General features: G+C 37.3%; 1 long non-coding RNA gene across 1 annotated transcript; it reads right to left on the minus strand.

Moving 5' to 3' along the window:
• Window positions 1–2,547: 2,547 nt before the first annotated feature.
• LOC143224097 (uncharacterized) lies at window positions 2,548–5,216 on the minus strand. Its single transcript, XR_013013207.1, has 3 exons — window positions 5,118–5,216; window positions 4,873–4,993; window positions 2,548–2,764 (listed from the first exon to the last, which is right to left on the minus strand). It is a non-coding gene; the product is annotated as an uncharacterized LOC143224097 (long non-coding RNA).
• Window positions 5,217–9,969: the final 4,753 nt, after the last annotated feature.

Below are 9,969 nucleotides of genomic sequence, written 5' to 3' on the forward strand. Positions count from 1 at the left end.
GTAGATCTGGTGTATCTGAATTTTTCGGAAAGCATCTGACAAAGTGCCACATAAAAGGCTTGTAAAGAAACTTATCTCTATACGTGTATAGGAAATAAGTTAACTAAATAAGTGAGCTTGATGGAAGAGAGCAAAAGGTTGTTACAAATGGAGTTCATTCAAACTGCGTTAATGTTGTAAATGGTGTACCTTAGGGCTTAGTCTCAGGACCATTGTTCTTTTTTGATTTGCATTGATGACAAGAAGAAACGGTCAATAAGTTACTTAAATTTGTTGATTATACCATGTTCTTTCTGTTGTTGACTGTGAAAAGGATATTAAAATGATGCTACTGTTGGCTGTGAAAACGATGCTGTTGCTTTACTAAAGGACTTAGATCGTTTAGTGAGTTAGGGGAATAAATAACAGATGGGTTTTATTTATAACAAATGTAAGATGTTCCATGTGGGTTTTAATAATTTGAATTATAAGTATAATTTGGATGGAAATAACCTTAACAGTGTCATGAAAGAAAAGAATCTTGGAGTAATGCTTGATCAATCTCTAAAGTCATCTAAGTAGTGAGCTGTTAATGTTATGACTAACAGTATTTTAAGTTGTTTCTAGAGAAATATTGAACACAAATCTAAAAAGGTTATTACTTCATTGATCATTCCACTGGAACGTCATACTAGGAATATTGTGTTCATTCTTGAGCTTCTTACCTTAATAAAGACATTGCACTCTTGATAAATGAAGAATTAAGAGGATCTGTTGAGGCATTTAAGATTGTAAAGGGAGTTTATACTGTTGATGCGACATTTTTTCATATTTAACTGTAGAATAATAGGACTAGGGGACTTAAATATAACTTTTAGCAGGGTTGGAGTCATCTTCAACTAAGAAAGTCTAGTTTAATAAGAGGGTGGTAGGCCTTTGGAACAAAATATTTTCAAATGTTGTAGAGGTGGTAAATTTAGGTGAGTGTAAGAAAAAACTTAATAAATATATGAACTATAACGGCTTGCTTTAAAAAAAATTTAAATTATTTTAATTTAGTTTAGAGGATGGAACAGTCGTGATGGACCAATAGCTAAAACTTCTCCAAAAATGTTATGGTGTCGTTTTGTGTAGGTCATATTGCAAAATCTTTATTGTGAGAAAATTAATAAATTGTTGAAAAGAAATATGTCCAGATTATTTTATTGTAATCATTTTACCATAAATCATTCATCACTTAGTTTATAATTAAAAAGTCAAAGATTGTTTGTTTGTTTGTTTTGGAATTTCGCACAAAGCTACTCGAGGGCTATCTGTGCTAGCTGTCCCTAATTTAGCAGTGTAAGACTAGAGGGAAGGCAGCTAGTCATCACCACCCACCGCCAACTCTTGGGCTACTCTTGTACCAACGAATAGTGGGATTGACCGTCACATTATAACGCCCCCACGGCTGGGAGGGCGAGCATGTTTGGCGCGACTCGGGCGGGAACCCGCGACCCTCAGATTACGAAGCGCACGCCTTAACGCGATAGGCAATGCCGGGCCAAGTCAAAATTTAAATTTAATTATTGTGTATCATTTTTAATTAAATGATAAGGAAATATAATTAATTAATAAATTACTGATTTAAACTGACAGTGTTAATGATATTGATACTGATCAAGTTTGTGCTGGCGCCCTTCACTCTGTGACTGGGGACAACAACGTCAGAGTGAAGGTCGCCTTCTGATGACATCTTCTGGAACTATGATGTCATGTGATGTAAGAACGCGAACTCTGGTTATATTTTGATGAACTATGTTGTCATCGCCTTTGATGACATACCATTTCACCCCTGTCTGATGCTCGTGTGGCGTCATTTATCAGCCTGTTGTGCAAGAGCTGGGATAACTCGTTAAGCCTGCTGTCTTTGTTTTGTATAATTATAACAAAAAGTTGTATATCAAAGAGTTAAGAAACAGCATTCAAGTTAAATCGTACAAAAATATTTTTGATGAAGAATGGTAACATAGAATTTATAATTTGGGCTAATAGTTGAGTACAATGTTTCTCTATTCAGTGTTCTAAATAACCATTTTTTGGGGGATAATGACGAAATTTACATACAGAGAAAATCTCTTTCTTATAATCAATTCAATCTTTGTAGTTCTTTGTTTGTTTACTTTTCTCAACAGTTGTTTGTATTTAAAGTACTGCAAACTACGTAAAGTGTAGTGCAAAATATCATTCATTTAAAAATCCTATCGCTCTGGCTACAATACGCATGTGTTTGCCGCAAATGAAACTCAAATATTGAGATCTCTAAAAAATAACATAGACCTACAATTCTAACGACGCGAGAAATCTCTCATTCGTTTCCTTCAGGTAGATAGGACAGCTTGATAAGTTTTCGTCCTGTTGTATTCAATATCCGGAAGAACATATATAGAATTAAAGTGAAATCCAACATAGAACTTTGTAAAATACATATAATAAAATAAAGAACACAATTTTGGTTTTTTTAACTTTCATTGTTCTACAATTGTTTTACAATGTCACATATACAAATACATAGATAATACAATTAGTGATAAAACTGTTAATCGAAGACCCAGTTTCAAATCACCAATAGATAGCGGGTCAACGATGATCGATGTAGATTTAATGTGTGTTTTTTAACGTCTTTCTCATAAGAACGTGGGAAGATGGTCATATATATTTTGTTCTTTGTTACTGTTAAGTCGTTTACCTCTGTGATGTCTTTTTCCTCCAATTTTAATTCCGTAAACCAATAAAATTTCGTCGCCTGCATAAAAAAAAACATCCCATTGAGCAAAATAAATGTTTCATAATCTCCTATCCGGGTTATTAACACTCCTGAAACTATGAAAACAATATATATATACATGAATCGAGAGATATTTTATAGTGTTTTATTATTGTTACTTCGTTCTATCTACCCAACTAAAATTCATCCAAGAATATCTAACTAGCTTTGTTCGACAATGTTAGTCAGATTACACACGAATATATACACAGAAATAAAATGCTTGAAAATTTAGATCGCGTTAACCAATTAAAATCTGTCTTACATCAAAGTAACTTATTCTCGTCAATGATTCGACAGTTACCGATAGTAAAACTACTTTTTTTTTTTCCGAGTACTCTTTATCATTTTCTATAGATCAGGATTTCCTCAAATTGACAATTCAATATTTCTAACAAATAAATCAACTGTTTTTGGCATAAAAATACATGTAATAACAACGCATTTAGGTTTTTTTCTTTTTTGTCAATACCTGAACACTTTTTAAAAGGCGGCCCAAGAGTTGGTGGTGAGTTTTAATCAATAACTAACTTCCATCTGGTTATCAGCTCAAAATATAGAAGGGCTATACGCAAGTAGACCATATATGGCTTTGGATAAAAAATATGCTAAATCATAAATTAATCAATTTATTATGACATTTCGTTGTAAATCTGTATCTATGTGTGTTTCCGAATAAACTTAACAAGAGGCTATCTGCGCTATGCCCACAATAGCTATTATACAAACTTTATTTTTGAAACCACCTTTTTTAGCTCATAGAATAAACCTAATAAATAGATTTTTAATAAAAACGTTAAGATAAAATTGTTTCAGTTACGATACAAAACATTTAATCTAGCTATGATTCCAAAACAAATTAATTATTTAAGTAATTTTTACTTAATCTTCAAATTAAAAAAATGCTAATTCGTACAAGATTAAATAGCGTCTAAATTATCTTTGCCTTGATATCTAGTAAGAAAACAGCTAGAGTGAATAATTAATTTAAAATATAATAACAATAACTTTTACAGTAAATAAATCTTGGGCACGGCATGGCCAGGTGGGTTAAGGCGGGCGACTCGTAATCTAAGGGTCGCGGGTTCGCATCCCCGTCGCCCTTTTAGCCGTGGGGGCATTATATTGTGATGGTCAATTCCACTATTCGTTGGTAAAAGAGTAGCCTTCCCTCTAGTTTGACCCTACTAAATTAGGGACGGCAAGCGCAGATAGCCCTCGAGTAGCTTTGCGCGAAATTCAAAAAACAAACAAACAAGTAAATTCTGACTTCTAGCAATTGTTACCCGCTGGTGCAACGGTAAGTCTACGGATTTACAATGCTAAAATCAGCGGTTCGATTACCCTGGATGGGCTCAGCAGACAGCTCGATATTGTTTTTGCTATAAGAAAACACACACAGAAACTTCTAATAATTACATCGTTTAGACCTTTCGTGTGGTATTATCATCAGTTAAAAATTCTTCTTATTGTACTTTAAAATTAAACGTTACTATATTTTCCTCGGGATTATACCATGATGTTTGAATTTCCTTACAATAAATTAATCTGAAAATAATAAATTGAATACGTAATCTTTTCATCCTTGTAAAGATTTGAACCCATAAAATATATTAATAAACTAGATGTTTGGTGAAGCGTTCTCTAACGTGTTTTCTCTCAAGAACAGATAAAATCAAAATAGTTGGTTGATTTAGTGTTTTATGACACAAAGCAGCTAGGCTATCTGCGCCAAACATCCGGTGAAAAGTTAAAAGCAAATTTAGTTAAATTCATAAAAGGAAATTAAGGTAAAACAAAACAATATTTAAAAAACATAAATAGTATAAAACCAATGTTTACATCTAGTCTACAACGTTAAGAGAAAAACTACAGTAATTCAAGGTGTAAAGAACTTTCTGTGGCGTAACTGTAATAATCATAACTCGTTAGGAAGACTAACAGGTAAGTACAAAAACCTCTGTCAGTCACCTGAAGTTGGCCTTTCTGGTCCTGGATTCGAGTTACTTGATGTTATGGCCATTTTCAAAAAGTAAAGTAATAAAAGTTTTAAAAGACTTGCAGCAACATTTTTATTAATAACTCACCAGGTAGACTAAAGGGTAGTTCAAAGAGCGGCGTTAGTCACCTGAAGTTGATCTTTCCAGTCCTGGTTTCGAGTTATTTAATGTTAAGACCATTTTCTTATTTCAAATCGAAGTAGATGAACTGTGATTTTTTTAAAAAGAGCCACATTAAAAAGGTGTCATGTATAAATTAAAAAACTTAAATGGCATTAAAAAGAATAATGACCTTTAAAAAACTAAAAACATTACCAAAACCTTGGACAAACCTTGGGACAGAACATGTTTAAAATGGTGCCGTCATTAAGAGTCGTAACGATGACAATAAAGTAAAATGTGGCTCATTGTTATCTGAGTGTTACACAAACTACACACTAGTGCATCAGTTACAGATAAAAGAAAACTATGAATTAAAACACTGTGACCAATGCGTAGTCTAGTGAAAACAACTTATTTTTTCCGATACTTAAGGAAGAAAGATGGCTAAAGTCCAATATAGAGTTTTATGTGGAAAAGCTTGTTTTCGTGTTGCTCACTTCAAGTCGACTGCCAGCTGGCACGGAGCCGAGCCTTGAATACAGTACCGAAGTCCATGTATGGAACAGGCACAGCGATGATAGTGCTAAAGCAGATAGACTTAACTGCGACGTCGGCGAGCTCGTTCCCGCGAATACCAACGTGGCCCGGAATCCAGAAAAACAGGATAGAAGTACATTTAAAGAGAAATGGGCCAGTCGGTTTTGAATATCGATGAGAACAGGGTGTGAACCAATGAGAAGCGATTCCAGTTTCTATGTGATCCAGGGCTAAAGAAATGGCGTACAGTTCAGCAGTGAACACAGAAGCTGTAGAGGAAATTCTGCGCGCAACCACCGAACCACAACAAACCATGGCAGAACCAACACAGTCATCTGATTTTAAACCATCTGTATAAATAGGAATGAAAGGATGGTTCGAAAGATGTTCGGCAAATAACAGACAGTATTTCCAATAGAGAGTATCTACTTTTCTCAGACGACGTAAAGATAGGTCATAATAGGGGACTGCAAGAAGCCATGGTAGGATGGACTAATCAGTGAATACAGCAATGTTATCCAAGGACAGACTCAATTCATCCAACTGCACCTGGATACGAAAACCAAAAGGAGCAATGGCAGACCATCTGTTCTGAAAAAGTATGGCCCCCCGAGAAAGGAAAACACAACCCCAAGTGGGATGCTTTGGTAAGGAACGAAGTTTTGAAGCATATAGTAAAGACAGTTGAAAATGGTAGAGGTGCAAAGAAGGTTCATGAGACTCTATGTATAAGCTCTGAACTGGGAAAGTGCAGAAACCACTAGTGCGGAGCCGAAGCCCTTGATGATGAAAAGGTTTATTATCTTTAAGGCCAATGGTCTGGCAGAACCATAGACCATTGATTCATAGTCGAGTTTTGATCAAATAAGAGCACAATATATCTTTAGCATAGAACGTTGATCCACTTCCCAAGTGGTAGAAGAGAGGATATGGAGAATGTTCAGTGCTCTTGTATGTACATTTGACCCGTAGCTGCTTGATGTGTGGTATAAAGGTCAGCTTACGGTCAAAGATAAGCCACAAGAACTTTGTCTCAAGGACCACAGGCAGTACAACTTCACCAATACAGAGTTCAGGATCAGAGTGAATACCCCGTTGGCGGAAAAAGTGCATGCAAACGGTTTTAAAGAAAGAAAAGTTAAAGCCATTTGCCGTGGTTCACTTCAGTAAACGATTGAGGGCAGTCTGTAGTTGCCGCTCATTATACCTCATGTTCGACGACTGATATGAGATCTGAAATTCGTCGACACAGAGCCCTTTATATCAGTGAAAAAGAGTTGTTCAGTGATGATATTAATTTTTATACTGAAAAGTGTGAGACTCAGAACACAGCCTTGAGGAACTCCATGTTCCGGTAGAAAAAAATGGGAAAGTGTCAAACCCACACGAACTTGGAATCTCCTGTCCATTAAAAAAATTAATAAAAATGGGCAAATGGCCATGTAACCCATATATATGTCAAATAATATTGATACAAGATGTTGTCGTTCTCTGATTGACGTTTCAAGTCGAATCAGTTGGTCCATGGTAGAGAGTTGTCGTTGGAACCCACACTGGGTGGGCGAGAGGAGATTGTTTGATTCGAGGAACCAAAGAAGACGAGCATTAACCATCATCTCTAAGGTCTTACAAAGACAGCTCGTTAAAGCAATTGGATGTAGTTTGAAGGAATCTTGGGATCCTTCCCAGGCTTAGAGAAAGGTAGGACAATAGCCTGGTACCAGGCATGAGAAAAAAACATTCTCCAGCTAGATCCAGTTAAAACCAATAAGAAGAATAGCAAGAGAGCAGGAGAAAGATGATGTAGCATATCATAGTGAATATCATCAGGTTCAACTTATGTACTGTCAGACCGATGAAGGGCCAGATTAAGTTTTATCAGTGTAAAGGGACGATTATAGTCATAGAGACAATCAGCTCGAAAGGAAAGAGGTAATTGCTCTTCCTGAGTCTTGATGGCCATGAAGGTGGAGGAACAAGCAGAAGTGCTAGATACCTGGAAAAAGCTTTCACCTAAAGTATCGGCGATGCTCCAGACATCAACGACTTCCTGGCCATGAGAGAGCAAGATCGAGAGGGGGACAGAAGTATATTGCCCACTGACCTTTCGAATCTTTTCCCATATGACTTTGGAACTGGTGGTAGAAGATATGCCGGTTGGGAAATTTATCCAAGATTCCTTCTGGCTTTGGCGTCTTACCCACCGAGCATGTGCACAGGTCCGCTGGAAAGCAATGCAGTTTGAGAGTGTGGGATATCGACGGAAAGTATCCCAGGCCTGTTGTTAAGCCTTCTGTGCCATGTGGCAACCAGGATTCCACCATGGACGAGGAAATCGTGGAAAAAGTGTCGATGTTTTTGGAATACACTGAGCAGCTGCTTGTATAATACAGTCAGTTACTGCTGCCACACAGTCGTCTATTGATGGCTTACAAATGATGTCAAGATCAAGCTTTGCGAGAGCAGTGAAAGAGGGCTAGTTTCCTTGATCCAGCTTCCACCAGAGCACGCGGGTCAGGTGCATCGACCACGGCCAGTCTCTCTCAAGATTGCAGGAAAATGATCACTGCCTCGTGGATTATTGTCAACCCTCCATGAAAAATGGGAGAATAATGAAGGGGAGCAAATTGAGAGATCAATAGCAGTAAAGGACTGACTAGGTGCATGGAAATAAGTAGAAGAACCAGTATTGAAAAGAGAAAGGTTGTAATCAGAGAGCATACCCTCTACAGAGCGACCCCTCCTATCAATATCAGCACTTCCCCAGAGGAGATGATGTCCATTAAAGTCAGCCAGGATAATCATATGATCATATGCCTCTCCAGGCAACAGGTAGGGAGAACAAACAGTGATGGTTTGACCGAAGGAAACACGGATGGCTACGACCTCCAAGGGTGTGTCGAATGGCATAGACAAAGTGGGCAGATGCTGATCAACCAACAGTGTCACCCCTCCATGCATTCGTCCATTACACAGCCTTTCATTTCATGTTTGTTTTGTAATTTCGCACAAAGCTACTCGATGGATATCTGTGCTAGCCGTCCCTAAGTTAGTAGTGTAAGACTAGAGGGAAGGCAGCTAGTCATCACCACCCACCGTCAACTCTTGGGCTACTCTTTTACCAACGAATAGTGGGATTGACCATAACATTATACGCCCCCACGGCTGAAAAGGCAAGCATGTTTGGCGCGACTGGGATGCGAACCCGCGACCCTCGGATTACGAGTCGCACGCCTTAACACGCTTGGCCTTGCTGGGCCCCTTTCATTTCTGTACAAAGAAAACCACCGAGAGGTAACTGTATTGGCAGGTTTCAGAAACGTTTCCTGTGAGGAAAGACATATAGGATGGTAGGAAGCAATCACAGTTTTGTTATCATCTAAATTAGAACGTAAACCTCGATAGTTCAATTATATCAGGGAGGTCGTGTTTTTTTTACGTGTGGGCGAATTGGGTGGAGAACCCTAAATCAAAATGAAGAGGAAAAATATTTTTATTTCTTGCTTTTCAAGTTCATACATCGAAATTCATAATTTTTCTAGTAATTTATGGCATGTGCATGATTTACTAACGTCATGACCGTACGAATTGCAATGTTAAGCGCACCCTATGTGACATCATTTTAGTGTTTACTGACTGAATGACACATCACTATGTAGTAGTAGTGTAAACGGTTAAAACAGGTGATCCCCCAGACGTTCTTGGTCCTCTTTTGTCCTAATAATAATAAAAATAAAGATCCGCTGTTCTAATACAAATAAGTATCCGCTTACCTTTGTTGGTTGTGATCCTTCCGTGAGCTATGAAAAAAACTAAATGACTTTTTAGTAAGTTTTCTCCGTTCCACTGCCCGTAAGCCGTCCCAGTAAATCTGAACCAGCTGACCAAACGTGTAATCTGAGAGGGGTAGAGAATTTATGTTGGTATCCTCCAGCGTGTAGTGACGGAAGTGAAGTTAGATACGTCAAGTTGGGAAAAACAATTGTAGTTAATGTACAGATTGTTGTTTCTTTTTTATATTAACATAGATTAAAAAGTTAAGGTATCTAATTAGTGTCATGCCACGCAGAGGATAGTAATAAACATATAAAGTACGACATGGTTAGTAAAGAAGTTACGTTTCTTAATGTCTAATATTCGATCCACAATGCAGCTAAATTCAGTAGGTATTTCATTTGTGCCCGCATTATAAAAATGACAGTCAGTCCTGGCTCTAGGACTTACAGCAGCGAATGCTGCCAAGTAGCTGATGAGTTGTTTAAAATTAGGAACGATAAGATGACTCTGACTTGCCATTTTGAAACAAAAAACACCTTCTAAATATCCACTGGAAGTCGGAGTTAATCTTCCTCTACACATACAATCTCATTAGGAGTTCCTTTAGATCACTAGTGCACAGTAAAATACCATGGTAATAGCACCGGAGCCATTCTGTGAATTAGATAATGATTATGGTATAAAAAACACTTTTATGTACTAACTTGGCCACTAACAAATTATTGTCATTTCACCAGGTAAATAAAATACGTCTAAATAGTCAGTACG

The sequence above is a fragment of the Tachypleus tridentatus genome, chromosome 8 (assembly GCF_004210375.1).
Source record: "Tachypleus tridentatus isolate NWPU-2018 chromosome 8, ASM421037v1, whole genome shotgun sequence".
Taxonomy (NCBI): Eukaryota; Metazoa; Arthropoda; class Merostomata; order Xiphosura; family Limulidae; genus Tachypleus; species Tachypleus tridentatus.